This window comes from Phyllobates terribilis, unplaced genomic scaffold (genome assembly GCF_046119375.1).
Source record: "Phyllobates terribilis strain yellow unplaced genomic scaffold, ASM4611937v1 Scaffold_5__5_contigs__length_657084704, whole genome shotgun sequence".
NCBI lineage: Eukaryota > Metazoa > Chordata > Amphibia > Anura > Dendrobatidae > Phyllobates > Phyllobates terribilis.
In genome coordinates, this window is record NW_027362765.1 from 23,601,592 (window position 1) to 23,623,000 (window position 21,409).

Sequence of the window (21,409 nt, forward strand, 5' to 3'; positions counted from 1 at the left end):
TATCTAGATGTGTGGTGAGCACGTTGGGAGACATAATAAACAAATCAGTAGCAGGTGAAGAATTGGTTTTATTTATTTTTTACGCCGTTCCTCGTGTGGTATAAGTGATTAGACGACTTTATTCTTCGGGTCGGTGCGATTACAGAGATACCAGATTTATATCGGGTTTTTATGATTGACAGCTGTCACACACTAAAAGACGCTTTTTTTTGCATCGCCATATTTTGAGAGCTATAATTTTTCCATATTTCGGCCGACAGAGTCATGTTACGCCTTGTTTTTTGCGGGACGAGTTGACATTTTTATTGGCAGCATTTTTGGGTACGTGACATTTTTTGATCACTTTCTATTCCGTTTTTTGGGAGGTAAAATTAACAAAAGCTAACTATTCAGGAATTGTTTTTTGAGGGTTTTTTTTATGCCGTTCTGTGTGTGGTAAAAGTGATCAGGCAGCGTTATTCTTCGGGTCAGTACGTTTACAGCGATACTACACTTACTGTATATTTTTTTATGTTTTGGCGCTTTTACACAATAAAACAATTTTATAGAAAAAATATTTTTTTTGCATTGCTTTATTCTGAGAGGTATAACTTTTTTATTTTTCGGCTGATGGAGCTGTATGGCGGCTTGTTTTTTGTGGAACAAGATGACGTTTTCAGCGGTACCATTTTTATTTCCATTTTGCTTTTTGATCGCATTTTTTTCCACTTTTTGTTTGGCGATATGAGGAAAAAGCATAGTTTTTTGCTCCGTTTTTTATTTATTTTTATTACGGTGTGCACAGAAGGAGTTAATTAGTGTGACAGTTTTATAGCTCGGGTTGTTTCGGATGCGGCGATACCAAATATGTGTACTTTTTTTATTTTTGCATAAATATATGGATTTATCGGTTTAATATTTTATTTATTTTTATTTATTTTGTAATTTTTTTTTAACAGTTTCAAAACATTTTTTTTACTTTTTTTTTACATTTTTACTTAGTCCCTGTACGGGACATTAATTTTTATTTTTCTGATCACTGATCTCATGTAATGTAATAGACATGTATTACATTACATGAGATCTTTGCTGACTGTTTCACAGTCAGAGTCTCCTGCCAGGCTTCAGCTGCAGGCTGAGCCAGGCAGGACACCATATATGGCAGATGTGAAGGCGGTCATGTGACCTCCAGCTGCCATAGCAACGTCAGGTCCTGGAAGGTATCAGGTATAGAAGGTATAGATCGCGGCATATAGAAGACAGCAAAGGGTTAACATCACTGGGACCTGATCCAATCAGGTCCCGATGATGTTCCCTGTCAGAGCTATCGCTCTGCACCGCTCCCGCAGCGCTTGCAGGACCCTGGGGGTCCTGAGCGCTGCGGGACCACCCACCATTTTTAAACGTCCGTGCTGCACAGAGCCAAGGCAGCGCGGACGTTTATCTACAGTGGGCGGTCGGGAAGCGGTTAAACTTTTCTACCTTTTGCCACATCTCTGGCTTCAAACATAAAGATATAAAATTCTACATTTTTTGAGAAGAATCAACAAGTGGGACACAATCGTGAAGTGGAACAAAATTTATTGGATATTTTAAACTTTTTTAACAAATTAAAAACTGAAAAGTGTAGCGTGCAATATTATTCGGCCCTTTTACTTTCAGTGCAGCAAACTCACCCCAGAAGTTCAGTGAGGATCTCTGAATGAGCCAATGTTTTCCTAAATGACTGGTAATGATAAATAGAATCCACCTGTGTGTAATCAAGTCTCCGTATAAATGCACCTGCTCTGTGATAGTCTTAGGGTTCTGTTTCAAGTGCAGAGCGCATCATGAAGACCAAGGAACACACCAGGCAGGTCCGAGATACTGTTGTGGCGAAGTTTAAAGCTGGATTTGGATACAAAAAGATTTCCCAAGTTTTAAACATCTCAAGAAGCACTGTGCAAGCGATCATATTGAAATGGAAGGAGTATCAGACCACTGCAAATCTACCAAGACCCGGCCGTCCCTCTAAACTTTCATCTCGAACAAGGAGAAGACTGATCAGAGATGCAGCCAAAAGGCCCATGATCACTCTGGATGAACTGCAGAGATCTACAGCTGAGGTGGGAGAGTCTGTCCATAGGACAACAATCAGTCATACACTGCACTAATCTGGCCTTTATGGAAGAGTGGCAAGAAGAAAGCCATTTCTCAAAGATATCCATAAAAAGTCTTGTTAGAAGTTTGCCACAAGCCACCTGGGAGACACACCAAACATGTGGAATAAGGTGCTCTGGTCAGATGAAACCAAAATCTAACTTTTTGGCCACAATACAAAACGATATGTTTGGCGTAAAAGCAACACAGCTCATCACTCTCAAAACACCGTCCCCACTGTCAAACATGGTGGTGGCAGCATCATGGTTTGGGCCTGCTTTTCTTCAGCAGGGGCAGGGAAGATAGTTAAAATTGATGGGAAGATGGACGGAGCCAAACACAGGACCATTCTGGAAGAAAACCTGTTGGCGTCTGCAAAAGACCTGAGACTGGGACGGAGATTTATCTTCCAACAAGACAATGATCCCAAACATAAAGCAAAATCTACAATGGAATGGTTAAAAAATAAACGTATCCAGGTGTTAGAATGGCCAAGTCAAAGTCCAGACCTGAATCCGATCGAGAATCTGTGGAAAGAGCTGAAAACTGCTGTTCACAAACGCCCTCCATCCAACCTCAATGAGCTCGAGCTGTTTTGCAAGGAAGAATGGGCAAGAATTTCAGCCTCTCGATGCGCAAAACTGATAGAGACATACCCCAAGCGACTTGCAGCTGTAATCGCAGCAAAGGGTGGCCCTACAAAGTATTAATTCAAGAGGGCCGAATAATACACCTTGTACACGCGCTCCGTACGCCTCGTACACGCGCGGCTCTGCTCCGTACACGCGCGGCTCTGCTCCGTACACGCGCGGCTCCGCTCCGTACACGCGCGGCTCCGCTCCGTACACGCGCGGCTCCGCTCCGTACACGCGCGGCTCCGCTCCGTACACGCGCGGCTCCGCTCCGTACACATGCGGCTCTGCTCCGTACACCTCGTACACAAGCGGCTCCGCTCCGTACACCTCATACACACGCGGCTCTGCTCCGTACACCTCGTACACACGCGGCTCTGCTCCGTACACCACGTACACACGTGGCTCCGCTCCGTACACCTCGTACACACGCGGCTCTGCTCCGTACACCACGTACACACGTGGCTCCGCTCCGTACACCTCGTACACGCGCGGCTCCGCTCCGTACACCTCGTACACGCGCGGCTCCGCTCCGTACACCTCGTACACACGTGGCTCTGCTCCGTACACCTCGTACACACACGGCTCCGCTCCGTACACCTCGTACACACGTGGCTCCGCTCCGTACACCTCGTACACGCGCGGCTCCGCTCCGTACACCTCGTACACGCGCGGCTCCGCTCCGTACACCTCGTACACACGTGGCTCTGCTCCGTACACCTCGTACACACACGGCTCCGCTCCGTACACCACGTACACACGTGGCTCCGCTCCGTACACCTCGTACACACACGGCTCCGCTCCGTACACCACGTACACACGTGGCTCCGCTCCGTACACCTCGTACACACGGCTCTGCTCCGTACACCTCGTACACACGTGGCTCCGCTCCGTACACCACGTACACGCGCGGCTCAGCTCCGTACACCTCGTACACACGTGGCTCCGCTCCGTACACCTCGTACACACACGGCTCTGCTCCGTACGCCTCGTACACGCATGGCTCCGCTCCGCACGCCTCGTACAAGCTCCGCTCCGCACGCCTCGTACACGCGCGGCTCCGCTCCGCACGCCTCGTACACGCAAGGCTCCGCTCCGTACGCCTCGTACACGCGCGGCTCCGCTCCGTACGCCTCGTACACACGCGGCTCCGCTCCGTACACCTCGTACACACACGGCTCTGCTCCGTACACCTCGTACACGCGCGGCTCCGCTCCGTACACCTCGTACACACGCGGCTCTGCTACATCCACACTGTAAAACCCCTCCTGACCCCACACATAACCTTCACCTCATCCAGCACCATGACAACCAGCACAGCAGAGTCCTGCATCCACTGAGGCTCCTGATCATGTGACCCCTGACTCCTCCCCTCCTGTGACCTCATCACAGGTCCTGTGCGCACAGAGCAGCCATATATGTGGTGGCGGCTCTGCAGGTGGAGGTATGTGGAGACTCCCATTACTGGGCACAGGGGGCATTAACCCCTTCGGTAGCTTTATTAGACCCTTGGCTTCCATAGTGACACATCTGATCTGTTATTTGCCCCCTAGAAGGTTACACAGGGCTTTTCTCTTTTACAATCTAAAATTTAGTTGCTTGAGTCAACCATGTAGAGGATTGCGAACCCCGACGGGCGACAATGCAGTGGGTGTCAGCTGTATATTATACCTGAGACCCCGCTGTATCAGCAATTATCGTTTTAGTGCTGATCGCGGCCACTTATTCCGCTGTCAGTCTCTACAGTGGCACCGAGATGGTTAATAAGAGGAGAGGGCTCTGTCATTAACCTATTAGGACCGCGCAGTCGCAATAAATATATATATTTTTTTAAAAAATTGTAAAGGCTATGTGCCCACGATGCAGAAATGATCAGGATTTTTTCCTGAGCGTTTCTGCATCTCTCTGGCAGAAAAAACGCATGCGGATTGTACATGTGGATTGTACATGCGGATTGTACATGCGTTTTTCCTGCCAGGGCCATGCGGATGTGAAGCGTTCTTCACATGCATTTCTGCATGCGGATTATCAAGCGCTTTTCCAAGCTATTTTAGCATCACTTGGAAAGTGCTTGAGAACTAGGTCACACTATATAAATCCATGCAGCCGGCATGGATTTATATAGTGTGACCGAAAGAATGGTAAAATATAAAAAAATAAATCTATACTTACCTTCTGATGTCTTTATCCGATGCATCTCGGCTTGTCACAAGCTCGCGGTAGATTTAAGTACCCGCTGATGTCAGCGGTCGCGTGACCCGTCACATGACTAAATTACGTCACCACGGGTTCTTGAGTCTACCACGAGCTGCCGGCAAGCCGAGACAAGGACACCGGGGCCCATCAGAAGGTAAGTATAATATTTATTTTTTATTTTATTCTTTTTTTACAGGTACTATGGTACCCGGGTCCGGAGGAGAGTCTCCTCTTCTCCTCCAAACCCGGGTACCATCCGCACATTGAAACGCATGGAATCCATATGTACAGATCCAGTGATGCGGATTACATGCGGTCCAATGCAAGTCAATGGCGGCGAAAACGCCGCGCTTTCGCAAAATAATTGGTATTGCTGCGTATTTTTCCACAATGATAACCCGCAGCAGCATGTGCACAGCACATGCGGATTATCATTGGGGAACATGGCAGACCTTCTACAAAGCGTTTTTTAAGCGTTTCTGCAGCGGAATTGCCGCTGCGGAAACGCTTAAAAAACGCATAGTGGGCACACAGACTTAGTGTGCAAAAGTTGCAAATTATAAAAAATAAACAATAATAAATCTGGTATCTCTGTAATCCCACCGACCCCAAGAGCAAAGTGGTCTAATTACTTATACCGCACGAGGAACGGCTTAAAAACTAAATAAAACCAATGCTTCACCTGCTGTTGATTTGTTTATTCTGCCTCCCAAGAATCAGTAAAAAGCTCAGCTCACATTTATCCTTCACTCAATGCTGAGCGCTTACATCGGTGTTTCCGTCTAAATCCCCCCAAAAAACGGGATTCAGATGGAATCAATCTCTAGGAGGCTGATGGAATCACCCCGGACTTTATTTGGCCTCTGTTCTGGAGGTGTCCGTCTTTTTAGTGTTGGGGGGACTTCACATTAGCACACAAACGCGTGGTCAACTGCAGTTTTTCGCGCTCCTAAAAGTATAGGACAGTGGCAGAACTGACGCCAAACGGAGTCCAAAGTGATTCCATCTGCCTCATAGTGAATGCTTCAATCTGAATCTCATTTTTGGGGGTTTTAGGCTATGTGCCCACGATGCAGAAATGCTCCGGATTTTTCCTGAGCGTTTCTGCATCTCTCTGGCAGAAAAAACGCATGCGGATTGTACATGCGGATTGTACATGCGTTTTTCCTGCCAGGGCCATGCGGATGTGAAGCGTTCTTCACATGCATTTCTGCATGCGGATTATCAAGCGCTTTTCCAAGCTATTTTAGCATCACTTGGAAAGTGCTTGAGAACTAGGTCACACTATATAAATCCATGCAGCCGGCATGGATTTATATAGTGTGACCGAAAGAATGGTAAAAAATAAATCTATACTTACCTTCTGATGTCTTTATCCGATGCATCTCTGCTTGTCACAAGCTCGCGGTAGATTTAAGTACCCGCCGATGTCAGCGGTCGCGTGACCCGTCACATGACTAAATTACGTCACCACGGGTTCTTGAGTCTACCACGAGCTGCCGGCAAGCCGAGACAAGGACACCGGGGCCCATCAGAAGGTAAGTATAATATTTATTTTTTATTTTATTCTTTTTTTACAGGTACTATGGTACCCGGGTCCGGAGGAGAGTCTCCTCTTCTCCTCCAAACCCGGGTACCATCCGCACATTGAAACGCATGGAATCCATATGTACAGATCCAGTGATGCGGATTACATGCGGTCCAATGCAAGTCAATGGCGGCGAAAACGCCGCGCTTTCGCAAAATAATTGGTATTGCTGCGTATTTTTCCACAATGATAACCCGCAGCAGCATGTGCACAGCACATGCGGATTATCATTGGGGAACATGGCAGACCTTCTACAAAGCGTTTTTTAAGCGTTTCTGCAGCGGAATTGCCGCTGCGGAAACGCTTAAAAAACGCATAGTGGGCACACAGACTTAGTGTGCAAAAGTTGCAAATTATAAAAAATAAACAATAATAAATCTGGTATCTCTGTAATCCCACCGACCCCAAGAGCAAAGTGGTCTAATTACTTATACCGCACGAGGAACGGCTTAAAAACTAAATAAAACCAATGCTTCACCTGCTGTTGATTTGTTTATTCTGCCTCCCAAGAATCAGTAAAAAGCTCAGCTCACATTTATCCTTCACTCAATGCTGAGCACTTACATCGGTGTTTCCGTCTAAATCCCCCCAAAAAACGGGATTCAGATGGAATCAATCTCTAGGAGGCTGATGGAATCACCCCGGACTTTATTTGGCCTCTGTTCTGGAGGTGTCCGTCTTTTTAGTGTTGGGGGGGACTTCACATTAGCACACAAACGCGTGGTCAACTGCAGTTTTTCGTGCTCCTAAAAGTATAGGACAGTGGCAGAACTGACGCCAAACGGAGTCCAAAGTGATTCCATCTGCCTCATAGTGAATGCTTCAATCTGAATCTCATTTTGGGGGGTTTTAGGCTATGTGCCACGATGCAGAAATGCTGCATATTTTTTACGCTTCTCCCTGGCAGGAAAAACGTATGCGGTTTTTACATGCGCTTTTCCTGCCAGGTAGAATTGTTTGTAAAGCTTCTTTGCATGCATTTCTGCATGCGGGTTATCAAGCGCTTTTCCAAGCGATTTTAGCATCACTTGGAAAAGTGCTTGACAACTTGTTCACACTATATAAATCCATGCAACCGGCATGGATTTATAGTAGTGTGACCAAGTTAGTTAAAAAAAAGAATAAAATGGTAAAAAAGAAAAAAATAAAGTTTATACTTACCTTCCGGTGTCCTCCCGGTGTTCTCTCTGCCACGTCCGGTGTGTTGGGCGGCTCGCGGTGGTGTGAAGGACCTGCGGTGATGTCATTGAGCCATGTGATGGGTCACATGACTCAGTGACGTCATGGCTGGTCCTTCACAACAGCGGGAGCATTGCAAGAGAGCGGACGCGGCAGAGATAACACCGGGAGGACATCAGAAGGTGAGTATAAACTTTATTTTTTATTTTAAATTCTTTTTTTTACAGTTTCTATGGTGCCCAGGTCTGGATGAGAGTCTACTCTCCTCCAGACTTGGGTACCATCCGCACATTGAAACGCATATAATCCGTGTGTACAAATGTACTGACACGGATTATATGCGTCTCAATGCAAGTCAATGGCGGTGATTACGCTGCGTGTCCGCAAAATTAATGGACATGCCGCGGATTTTTGAGCGCAGCATAAACGCTGCGGAAAAATCCACAGCATGGACATTGACAGTGCGGTTTGTCATTGAGGACCATGGGGGGCGGATTACCAAGCGTTTTTGAAGCGTTTACGCTGCAGAAATTCCGCAGCATATACGCTTGTAAAACGCTACGTGGGCACATACCCTTAGACGGAAATGCCGACGTAAGTGATCAGCATATGGCAAAGGATAAACGTGAACTAAGTCTTAAAGTAGTGTTGAGCATTCCGATACTGAAATATCGGGTATCGGCCAATATTCGCGGTATCGGAATTCCGATACTTAGTTCCGATACTTTTAGGATATCGGATACCGGAATCGGAAGTTCCCATAATGCAATGAGCCAGTTTCATTTTATTCAGCCAATGAGGATCCTAAGAAGTGTGGGCACATCCTGTTAGACATGTAGGCATGTTAACTAATGGCATGGCTGTGATTGGCTGCTGAAATGATATCATGATGCACTATAAAAGCCGCCGCCCCTGCCGCCATTTTGAGCTCACTCTGCTGTGAATTCAGTTAGGGATAGGACGCTGTTGTTCTGAGGAACAGTTTTAGCTACCTATTTGCTCTATTCTGCTTTACCCAAGCTACTTTATAAATCGCTGTGCCTTGCAGCGCTAGTGCACAGTTCTCTGTGCTGTTCACCGCTGTCTGCAAGGTCTCTGTGTGTGAGTGCAGCTCACGCTGTAGTGTGTGCTTCAGCCAAGTCTGGTTGTAGTGCGCTCAGCGTGCGTCACTGCCTCATACATTGTCCTTTTTTGCTAATTGATCATTTTTCCTGATTTCTCCTATTAGTGTGGTGGTTCCATCCATATCCAGCTACATTAGTTCCAAACACACTATATAGGAGTAGATAGAGAAGTTTTATTTTGTCTTGCAGCGCTAGTGCACAGTGATCTGCATCTGCACTGTTCACGGCTGTCTGCAAGGTCTCTGTGTGTGAGTGCAGCTCACGCTGTAGTGTGTGCTTCAGCCACGTCTGGTTATAGTGCGCTCAGCGTGCGTCACTGCCTCATACATTGTCCTTTTTTGCTAATTGATCATTTTTCCTGATTTCTCTTATTAGTGTGGTGGTTCCATCCGTATCCAGCTACATTGGTTCCAAACACACTATATAGGAGTAGATAGAGGAGCCTTTCTGCAGCCTTGTGCCCTGCAGCCCCAGCCAGATTAGTATTAGCCTATTTTTTGTAGCCTCATCTATTGCATTGTAGGTTACCTTCCTGCATTGTAATAGCTACAAAAAGTTTGTGATACTATCGGTATTACATCTTTGGGCACATCCAGTGTCTTTTTGTGACAAAAAAAACCTAAATAAAGTTCACCAAACACTCCACTTTACAGTTGTGTAGGCCACATTAGCTCATATTAAAGTCTAGTCCACACTTTATAAAATTAGTGTTTCTTATACCTGTTAGCAGCTGTTCAGGAATAAGCACACTAAGCCTTTAGTACTTTTCTGCCTATATCAGTCTACCAAGATGAAGAAGGCAGGGAGTAAGGCATGTGGTCGTGGGTGTGGAGTTTCTGCAGGGAGAGGACGTGAGGATTCTGTGCCTGCAGGGAGAGGACGTGGGGATTCTGTGCCTGCTGCGGGCACCAGTGACTCAGCATCCCCCAGTTTTACCAGGGAACAGTCCTTTATGCGCAGCTTTGTAGGAGCTAGCCGTACCCCACTGCTGCGGGAGGACCAAATTGAAGCTGTTGTCGGATGGATGGCAGCTAACGCATCGACTTCAATTAGTTCCAGATCCTCTCAGGTCCTGAGCACTGAAGAGCACCCATCTGTCTCTTCACCACCTGCCAAATTGCCCAGGCAGTCAGAGAGCCCTGGACAGGAGCCATCTCTACTGTTCTCTGAATCTCTTGGCTTGGAAAGAGGGTGCCAGCCAAGCAGAATTCGAGAATTTGAAGAAGAGGTAGTATGCAGTGATGCACAACCGTTTTGTCTCTCTGAATCTGAAGAGGCGGGTGGGCCAGTGCCTATGGTCAGCAGCACACCTCAGTACGCATCTGATGATGATGAGACTCAGGTGCCTCTTTCTGGTGCGTACTGTGCTGTCGAGACTACCCAGGAGAAGCAGTTGTTTGAAGAGGTTGGTGTAGATGATGAGGTCCTTGACCCATCATGGCGTGAGGGACAGGAAGGTGGTGGGAGCAGCTCTGAAGAAGAGATTCCCCGAACAGCCCAAAAAGGAGAGGGAGGGGGCAGACTTGGTTGCCTGTAGCCTCCACTTCGGCACCCATTAGGAGCATGGCTCTTCCAAAATCCAAAGCGGGCGCTCCCAAGACTTGCAGTGCCTGGTCCTTTTTTGACATAGTCGCAGATGACATTTGCTTTGTCAAATGCAAGCTGTGTAATCAGAAGGTGAAAAGAGGGAAAAGTGTCAGCAACCTCAATACCACAAATATGTGGAAACATGTGCGGACCAAGCACGTGGTGGAGTTACAAAAACACACTAAAGACCTAAGCCAACCTACAGCGCCACCTACCACCTCTTCAGCTCGTGTTGTAGCCTCTTCCTCCAGCTCACACACAGCTGGTTCGGCTTCCTCACAGGATCGCCATGGAAGAACCTCTGGCACTGTTGTACAGAGACACAGTGTAATTCCACCCACAGCACCACTTTCCCTGTCATCCTCACACTCCCAGGCCAGTCTACAGCCATCGTTAGCACAGGCATGGGAGAAAAGGCGCCCATACTCGGCAAACCACCCCCGAGCACAGGCTCTGAATGCTGGCATTGGAAAACTACCGGCCCTTGAAATGCTATCATTCAGGCTGGTGGAGACTGACACCTTCCGTAACTTGATGGCATTGGCAGTCCCACAATACAACGTGCCCAGCCGCTTTTATTTCAGCAGGCAAGCCGTCCCTGCCCTGCAACAGCATGTGGAGGGAAAAATTAAACATGCGCTACAAAACGCTGTCAGTAGCAAGGTCCACCTAACCACCGATGCGTGGACCAGTAAGCGTGGACAGGGACGATACCTTTCCCTCACTGCCCATTGGGTAAATGTTGTGGAGCCGGGTACAGATCTTGGGAGTGGCGCTGTACGTGTTCTGCCAACTCCAAGGATTGCAGGAATCCCATCCACATTGACTCCTCCTCATACTCCAGTTCCTCTGAATCAGCGCTGCAGGAGCCGTCACAGTCTACCTCCACATCGACCCATGAACGTTTACCTGTTATGATGACCGATATGAGCACAGCCGTGGCCAAACGTCAACAGGCTGTATTAAAATTTATTTCTTTGGGGAATCGAAGCCACACAGCGCAGGAGCTCTGGAATGCCATCAAGCAGCAGAGCGACGTGTGGTTTGTACCAGCGAATCTCCAGCCAGGCATGGTAGTGTGTGACAATGGCTGAAATCTGGTGGCAGCTCTGGGCCTAGGCAACCTCACTCACATCCCATGTCTGGCACATGTGCTCAACTTGGTCGTGCAGAGTTTTTTGAGGGACTATCCGGATCTTGATGCACTGCTGCACAAGGTCCGCATAGAGTGCGCTCACTTGCGGCATTCCAGCAACGCAAGATCACGCATTGCAGCTCTGCAGCGCCAATTATGTCTTCCGGAACATCGCATCATATGTGACCTACCCACCAGGTGGAAATCAACGTTACATATGTTGGAGAGGTTGTGTGAGCAGCAGGCCGCAGTAATGGAGTACCAGCTACAGCAGGCGCAAACAAGTCGCAGTGCGCGCCGTTCACACTTCACCACCACTGAGTGGGCCTCTATGAAGGACATTTTCCACGTTTTGCGTGCCTTCGATTATTCCACGCGGATGGCGAGTGCAGATGATGCACTAGTCAGCATGACTATCCCCCTTATCTGCCTGCTTGAAAAAACACTGCAAGCACTAAGGGAGGAGGTTTTGGAAGAGGTGGAGGATGAGGAGTCACAAATGCCATCTGCTTCTGTACAGTCTGCTCAGTGTGGTTCCTCACAAAGGCCTAGGCAGGGGACACTTTGTGAGGAGGATGAGGAGGAGTCAATGGAGGAGGAAGACATCTGTCCAGAGGAGGGAGGTACACAATGCTCTAGTAGTCAGTATCTAGAGCGAGGGTGGGGTGATGCAGAGCAGGCAGAGATCACGCCTCAAGCAGGGGGCAGCGTTTCTTGGCCAGTTGGCAGTCTGCAGCACATGGTTGATTTCATGCTGCAGTGCCTGAGAAACGACCGCCGCATCGCCCACATTCTCAACACGGCTGATTATTGGGTATCCACCCTCCTAGATCCTCGCTACCTGGACAACTTACAAAGCCTCATAACACCGTTGAACCGGGAGCGTAAAATGCGGGAGTTCTCCATTCCAACCGAGAGCAGTGCTTTACAAAGCAGCTCAGTGCGTCGAGGCAGTGGAGGAAGCTCTGCACAAGAGGGAACAGAAGCAGCGCCTCAGCACAAGGCAAGACCAGTATGGCCCAAATGTGGCAAAGTTTTGTGTCCCCGCCGCCACAAATGTCTACGCCATCACAGACGGCTCCAGTGAGCAGGAGGCAACGTTTCCGTCAAATGGTGACAGACTACATGTCTTGCCCTCTCAGTGTACTCCCAGACGGCTCTTCCCCCTTCAAGTTTTGGGTCTCTAAGCTGGGTACATGGCCAGAGCTTAGCCAGTATGCATTGGAGGTGCTGGCTTGCCCTGCTGCTAGTGTATTATCGGAACGCGTCTTTAGTGCCGCAGGTGGTGTACTAACAGACCGTCGCATGCGCCTATCCTCCGATAACGTTGACCGGCTTACTTTTCTGAAGATGAACAAGGCCTGGATCTCGCATGAATTTGCCAGTCCTCTTCCAGAATAAATAATTGGTTGGCAACAGTATCCAGGTCTCCTGTTGTGTTCATGTTTCTACCACCTGAACTGTAATCCCTGAGCTCCAACACCGCCAGTTGCTGCTCAGAAGTGCCGTCTGCACAGTCAACTCTTGCTGCCATGTTATTGGGGTTCAGTAACGTCAGCTGATCCCCTGCTGTGTGTCCGGCAAATTCTCCTACTCTGTCCACATTCTCACTACTACAGATTTTAAAGTTGCTCCAATTAGACCTCTGGCTCTTCTATTTTTAGTATTTACCCTGGGCTCCAACACCGCTAGTTGCTGCTCAGAAGTGCCGTCTGCACAGTCAACGCTTGCTGCCGTGTTATTGGGGTTCAGTAACGTCAGCTGTTCCCCTGCTGTGTGTCCGGCAAATTCTCCTGCTCTGTCCACATCCACTGTACTACAGATTGAAAACTTGCTCCAATTACACTTCTGGCTCTTCTGTTTTCAGTATTTACCCTGAGCTGCAACACCGCCAGTTGCTGCTCAGAAGTGCTGTCTGCACAGTTAACACTTGGTCCATTGTTATTGGGGTTCAGTAATGTCAGCTGATCCCCAGCTGTGTGTCCGGCAAATTCTCCTGCTCTGTCCACATCCACTGTACTACAGATTTAAAACTTGCTCCAATTACACCTCTGGCTCCTCTGTTTTCAGTATTTACCCAGGGCTCCAACACCGCCAGTTGCTGCTCAGAAGTGCCGTCTGCACAGTCAACGCTTGCTCCAGTGTTATTGGGGTTCAGTAACGTCAGCTGATCCCCAGCTGTGTGTCCGGCAAATTCTCCTGCTCTGTCCACATCCACTGTACTACAGATTTAAAACTTGCTCCAATTACACCTCTGGCTCCTCTGTTTTCAGTATTTACCCTGAGCTCCAACACTGCCAGTTGCTGCTCAGAAGTGGTGTCTGCACAGTTAACACTTGGTCCAGTGTTATTGGGGTTCAGTAACGTCAGCTGATCCTCGGCAGTGCCTTTGGCTTAGGTCCCTCTTTTCCATATCCAAGTTCCACCAACTTCTGCTGGTCCTTGGTAGTGCTTTCTGGCACAGGTACCTCCTGCTTAGTAACCGGGTTCCAGTACTGTCAGCTGGTCCTCTGTAGTTCCATTGGCTCTTGTACCTTCTGCTACCATCCGGGTTCCAGTACCGTCAGCTGTTTCCCGGCAGTGTCTTTGGCACGGGTACTCCCTCCTGCCCAGCCTGGTTCCAGCACCCCAGCTGTTTCCGGGTAGTGTCAACGTCACTTTGCCTCCAATACGTTGTCCTGTTGTGTTGCGGTCGGGTTAGCCGACTCTATGGTGCCTGCAGTTTAGGTGACTCCTATGTGGGCTGCGGGATCTGGCAATGAAGGCTGGTTCCATAGTGCCAATAGGACAAGCACCCCCTGTAGAACTGTGGGTTTCAGTAACTGCGGCCGGCTCGCGGCCTTGCAACTTTTTTTTTCATGGGTACCTTCTGCTACCCATCCGAGTTCCAGTACCATCAGCTGGTTCTCGGCAGTGCCTTTGGCTTAGGTGCCTCCTTCTCGGTATCCAAGTTCCACCAACGTCTGCTGGTCCTTGGTAGTGCTTTCTGGCACAGGTACCTCCTGCTTAGTAATCAGGTTCCAGTACCATCAGCTGGTCCTCGGTAGTTCCATTGGCTCTTGTACCTTCTGCTACCCATCTGGGTTCCAGTACCGTCAGCTGGTTCCCGGCAGTTCCTCAGCCTTCTTATACCTTCTGCTACATTTCCAAGTTCAAGCTTTTTGAAATGGTTATTGGTAATCACTCTGGATCTCCCTGACGACGACCCTGAAGACTACCCCAAAGAAGACGAGGAGCCCGAAGACGACGACCCTAAAGACGAGGACCCTGAAGACCACCCCGAAGAAGACGAGGACCCCGAAGACGAGGACCCTGAAGACCACCCCGAAGAAGACGAGGACCCCGAAGACGACGACCCTGAAGACCACCCCGAAGAAGACGAGGAACCCGAAGACGACCCTGAAGACGAGGACCCTGAAGACCACCCCGAAGAAGACGAGGACCCCGAAGACGACGACCCTGAAGACCACCCCGAAGAAAACGAGGACCCCGAAGACGACGAGCCTGAAGACGAGGACCCTGAAGACCACCCCGAAGAAGACGAGGACCCCGAAGACGACAACCCCGAAGACGACGACCCTGAAGACGACGACTCTGAAGACCACCCCGAAGAAGACCAAGAAGATGACCCTGAAGAAGATGACCAAGAGGACAAAGAACAAGAAGACAACCACCAAGATACAGAAGAACAAGAGACAGAAAACCAAGAAGCAGAAGTACAAGAAGCTGCGGAACAAAAAGCGGAAGAACATTAAGCATAAGACTAAAAATCAGAGCAAAAGATATTATCTAAATTATAAGCAGAAGAAGACTAAGCATTGTATGGGGGTGAGTCCATTCCTCCTCGTGGTGCCCCTGGAAAAGACCTGCTGCTGCAGGCCAAACTGAACGCGGACAAATCCTGTTGTAAATCTTTTGTGACAGGCAGAACGAAAGGTGTAATCTTCAAACTTTTATAGATAAACAACTACAGGAATGCCTGTCACAAATAAGAATATGATGAAGAAGAAGAATATGAAGAAGATAAAGAAGTAGAATATGAAGAAGAATAATAGTTGAATAAGAAGAATATGAAGAATGTAAAAAAAAAGAATAATACGAAGAAGATGAAGAAGGTGAAGAAGAAGTTGATGAAAAAGATGCTGATGCTGAGGATGATGAAGGAGAAAGAAAGTGTGGGAGAAGTAAAAAAGAAGGTGAAGAGCATGGAAGTAGTGAAACATAAATATCTGACAAAATATAAAAAAAATTAATATAGTCAATATTTTCGTAACTCAGAACGTCTTAAAAAAAAATATTAATTCCTGCTATTCCATTTGATTGGGCTAAACCTCTATGCCTTTATTGTCTCCCCCACCTCCCCCAATACATTCTACATTATTCTTAGTTGTCTCCTTCATGTAGAATTAACCTACAAGGAAAGGAAGGGTTTATTTTCGTTCCGATATTTGTGTCCCATTGACTTGCATTGGTTTCCGGTATCGGAATCGGCGATATCCGATATTTTTTGGGTATCGGTCCGATCCGATATTTCTCGATATCGGAAGGTATCGCTCAACACTACTTAAAAGTGATCAAAATACGATATATATTCCAAAATGCTGCCAATAAAAACTTCAACTCATCCAACAAAAAGACAAGTCCCACTCAGGTCCATCATCTGTCAATGGAAAAATCACATTACTGGTAGCACAATGTCCCTGAAACAGTGACACTGCTCCCCCCAAATACAATTCAGGGAAATCTGCGCTTCCAAATTCAACTGCCCCTTCCCTTTTGAGACCCCAGTGAGTCTTAACTGCAGTTAGCATCAACAATATGGCATTACTGTGGTTGGGAGAGCTCACTTAATAATTTATGGTGTGCGAGTCTCCAGAAGCACAAACCAACCACAAGCTGGGACATTTTTACAATATTCACTCTGTAACATACATTGTGGTTTTTTTTTCTGCAACACATCTGTGGAGCCCAAATGTTCATTTATTTATTTATTTTACTCACTTATATAGCACCATTTAATTCCACAGCACTTTACAGACATTATGGGCACTGTCCCCATTGGGGCTCACAATCTAAATTCCCTATCAGTATGTCTTTGGTAATTATGCCACTGGATGAATTAATCTAGTTTCCAAAATAGGGTCACTTTGTGAGTTCTTCTGGAGTCTTGGCACACGTGGAGCTCTGAAAATGGCACCTGCAAACTATTCCAGCAAAATTTGCTCCAAAAGTCAAATGACACTCCTATCTTCTGAGTTTTGCCGTGTGGGTACCAAACAGTTGTTTTTGACCACATATGAGGGTATTGTCACGTTTAGGAGAAGTTGTGTAACAAATTTTTGGACCTGTTTTCTCCTTTTACCCTGTGCGATGATGGCAAATTTGTGTCTAAATTAATATTTTAGTGGAAAAAATTAACATTTTTTCATCCCCTTGAAGGGTTACCTTGACATAAATTTTGAATAATATGAGGGGTGCAGTTTTTAAAATGGTAAGACTTCTGGGAGTTTGATATATAGGCCCCTTAAATTCACTTCAAATCTGAAGAGTTCCGTAAAAAATAGGATTTGTAAATTTCCTTGAAAATAAGTGAAAAATTACTGCTAAATTTTAACCCTTCTTAAAGCCTAATAAAATGACGTTTGAAAAATGATGCTGCCACAAAGTAGACATATGGGAAACGTTGGTTATTAACCAGTTTGTGTGGTTGACTATTTGGTTTAAAGACGTAAGACCTTCAAAGTTTGAACATTGCAAATTTTTTTATTTTTTTTTTTCAAATTTCAGATATTTTCCTGAAAAAATAAAACTCAAAACATAACTACCTAAATTTACCCCTAAAATAAAATACAATGGACATACATGGGGATGTGCTGGTTGTCAACTCAGACGCATGCTCAGTATGCTATCCCTGCTTGCTGCACTCTCTCCTTTTCAATGCCCACTTGCAAGCTCTGCAACGCCAGTCCCCTCATGACATCCAAAATCACTGCAGCCACATAAGTAGGAGTGGTTGCAGCCCCAACCTTTTGATGACATTCTGTTTGAGACCAGTGAATGTTGGGAAACACATTATGAAATTAGAAATTGGCGTAGAAAAGGAATTGTAGGAAATTTTAAATTGATGTAAATTACAAAAGTGGTTCTTTTTTAAAATTAGATAATTAAACCTTGACTGTTTAAGTTTTGGCTAAACCCTTTAAGAGGTATGATTTGTCATGTGAAGCATTTAACGTTCTTTGCGTCATTACACTGGATTCTTTATGTTGTTACATAGGTTCATGGTTTTCCTATTCGGGTCCCAACAATATCGGATTATCTCAGTGGAGATCTATATCAGAGAATTTTCCTGATTGAGCCGTCAAGGATGGATATGGATTTGGACAAGATGGCAGAGAGGATATTACACCTCACCCTAGAGATCCTCTTCCGGCTTACTGGAGAGGTGAGAGATTCTGATGACGTCACATTACATCATTCTTATCTATGGGAATAACAGATGGACAGAACTGGAGAGGTGAGGACTCTGGAATTGTCTGTAGTGAGATTTATTAATGTATCGCTCCATAACTAGGATTACACTGTAGTGAAGAAGACCTCTAGTGAGTGCGGTCAAGCCCCTGTGTCTAATGGATGGGGAAGACCCCAGAGCCCAATCACAGGACCTCCACCTCACCCCCTGATACATGAAGACATTAATGACCAGAAGATCCTAGAACTCATCTACAAAATGATTGAGCTGCTGACTGGAGAGGTGACACTGCTGGGAATGCTGGGACTTTATACAGTAATGCTATGAAGGGATTGGGCGGATGACAGTATCATTGTATATGTCAGGTTCCTATAAGGTGTCAGGATGTCACCGTCTATTTCTCCATGGAGGAGTGGGAGTATTTAGAAGGACACAAAGATCTGTATAAGGACGTCATGATGGAGGTTCCCCAGCCCCTCACATCACCAGGTAATAGACAGGACTAAATACACGCGGCCTATAATTATCTGTATGTAAAGAATGAATTCAGTCCCTGTATGTGTTTCTTCCAGTTCTATCCAGTAAGAGGGAAACACCAGAGAGATGTTCCCGTCCTCTTCTTCCACAGGACTGTAAACAAGAAGATCCCAGTGTTCTTAAGGATCATCAGGTAAATGGAGGGAAGGTGTAATGAGATCTTCCCCTGTGATGTGTAGACGGATATGAAGGTCTTGGGCTCAGTCTTGTTTTTTGTCACAAATCCATTGCTCACTGTGTCCTAGTGAAGCAGTGAGGGACAGCTCTGCCAGCCAATAGATGGCAGGGCTGTTCTGGGCTGTCATTGCCAGTCGTAGCTTTGCTCTGTGGTGTGCATGCCTTGTGCTTCTGTGTTATGCTATTATGATCTTTTGCTGCCTTACCTCATTGCCTTTTGACTAATCGTTTGCCTAGCCCTTTTGTCTCAATCCACTACCATTTTGGACTTCTGAGCTCGGACTGTGACCTATTTTCTCTTTTGTCTTGCCCCTCTGCCTTTGACGTACCCTCTTGGCATTTGACCCCGGTGTTCTTCACTCCCCTGCCTCACAGTTTGTCCATGAGAAGTGACAATAGCCAAAGTCACATTACGACTGGCCTTATACATATTTTCACCAGTATGGATCCCATTTCTATGCTTTGTGATCAGGTGGGAATCTGACTAAAATGATTCAGGATCTGGATAAAAAACACTGAAGCCTTGAATATTTGCAGTCCCAGTTGCAGGGTCAGTTGTCTGGCTTGATGAATGCACCCCCCAATTCTTTGCTGCCGGCAGTAGCTGTGATGTCTGTTCCTTCAGATGTGCATTTGGTATCTTTCAATCCTGTAATGACCCTTCTTGATACATTTTTGGGAGAGAAAAAGTAGTTTACAGTGTTCAGGGAGAGCTGTAAACTATTTTTTAACCTGCAACCCCAGTCTTCAGGGGTAGAGTTACAGGGAGTGGGAATAATCATGTCTCTACTGCGAAGAGGGCCCTCAGACCTGCTACTCCAGGGTCCAAATTAGTTTTACATGTGTACCTAAGATTGCGTTTTTTACAATGGTCTCACGATTCCGCATTGAGTGATCATCCTGGGGTCACAGCTACTCGGCAAACCATTGCTAGGCTCTTTTGGTGGCCGTCCATGTATAATGCTGTTAGAGATTCTGTATCCACTTGTGAAGTTTGCGCACAAAGTTTGCGAACGTGAAGTTTGTCATAACCGACTGGCTGGGGAATTGGCCCCATTGCCAATACCAAAAAGACTTATCTGTCGATGCATTTCATCACGGGTTTGCATCTGTCTCCTGGAAAATTGTATTTGGGTGGTGGTAGACCGATTCAGCAAACAGGCTCATTTTTTTAATTTTTTTTTTATCAGGGTTAACGAATACAGAGACACGCTCCAGGCTGTTTGTTAGTCATGTTGTGAGATTGCATGGACTTCTTCTTAATATTGTATCTGATAGAGGAGTTCAATTTATCTCTAAATTATGGAGAGCTTTTTGTAGAAAACTGGGGATTGACTTGTCATTTTCCTCTGCCTACCACCCTGAAACCAACAGTCAGACAGAGATGACAAATCAATCTTTAGAACAAATTTTAAGGTGTTTCATGGTGGCTCAGCAGCAAGGCTGGTCCTCATTTTTACCTCTTGCTGAGTTTGCCTTTAACAGACGGGTCAATCAGGCTACTGAAACCTCACCTTTGTTGTAATTATGGTTTTCATCCCCATTTGTGTGAATTCTCTAGGATAAATTCTGAGTGTCTTGTAGTGGAGGTCGCCATACAACAACTGAGATGTCTGGAGAGCGGTTCAAAAGAATATTGGCTTTGCTCAGATTTGCCAAAAACAGACGGCTAATAGAAAATGTTCGGTGGGTCATGTCTGTAAAGTAGGTGATAAGGTTTGGTTGTCATCCAAAAGCATTAAACTTAAAGTACCATCAGCAAAGTTGGGTCCTAAGTTCATCGGCCCTTATGAGATTCTGGAACTAGTCAATCTGGTGACTTTTAGATTGAAATTTCCTTTTGTCTCTTCGTATTCCTAATGTTTTCCATAGATCTCTATTAAAGGAGTTTGTCCCTTCTGTAACTTCTCCCTCATTTCCACCTTTTCCGGTTTAAGTTAAGGGAGGTTTGGAGTATGAGGTGCAGAGAATTGTGGATTCTCGTAAGGTACGAATTTCCCTCCAATATCTTGTTCATTGGAAGGGATATGGAGCTGAGGAGAGATCCTGGGTCCCAGTTCGATCTGTGAAGGCCGATCGTCTGGTCAGGGCCTTCCATTTAAGATTTTCTGGGAAACCTAGGAGTCCTGTGGTTCCCCCTAGAAGAGAGGGTACTGTCACAAATCCGCCGCTCACTGTGTCCTAAGGATGCAGTCAGTGACAGCTCTGCTGCCCAATAGATGGCAGGGGCTTCCTGGGCTGTCAGTATTGTGTATGGAGTAGCCCATCCTACTTAGTGACTGGGACATGCTGACTATTCCCATGCTAATTTTGCAGTGCCCAGCAGCACAATCAGGCCAGATCTGCTGGGCTTCCTCCAGGTGTCACCTTTCTGGGTAATTGCCTTGCTATTTAGCTGACTAGCAATGGTCAGATCATTGCCAGTCGTAGCTTTGCTTGGTGCTGTTCATGCCTTGTGCTTCTGTCTTCTGCAGTTGTGATCTTTTGCTGCCTGACCTCGGATTTTGCCTTTTGAGTATTTGTTTGCCTAGTCCTGATCCGCTAACGTTTTGGACTTCTGACCTCGGACTGTGACCTGTTTTCTCTTTTGTCTTGCCCCTCAGTCTTTGATGTACACTCTTGGTATTTGACCCCGACTTCTTGATTCCCCTGCCTCATGGCTTG

At 46.6% G+C, this 21,409-nt stretch overlaps 1 pseudogene; it reads left to right on the forward strand.

Moving 5' to 3' along the window:
• The window catches only part of LOC141271390 (uncharacterized), a 136,217-nt pseudogene that overhangs the window by 93,060 nt on the left and 21,748 nt on the right, over positions 1–21,409 (forward strand).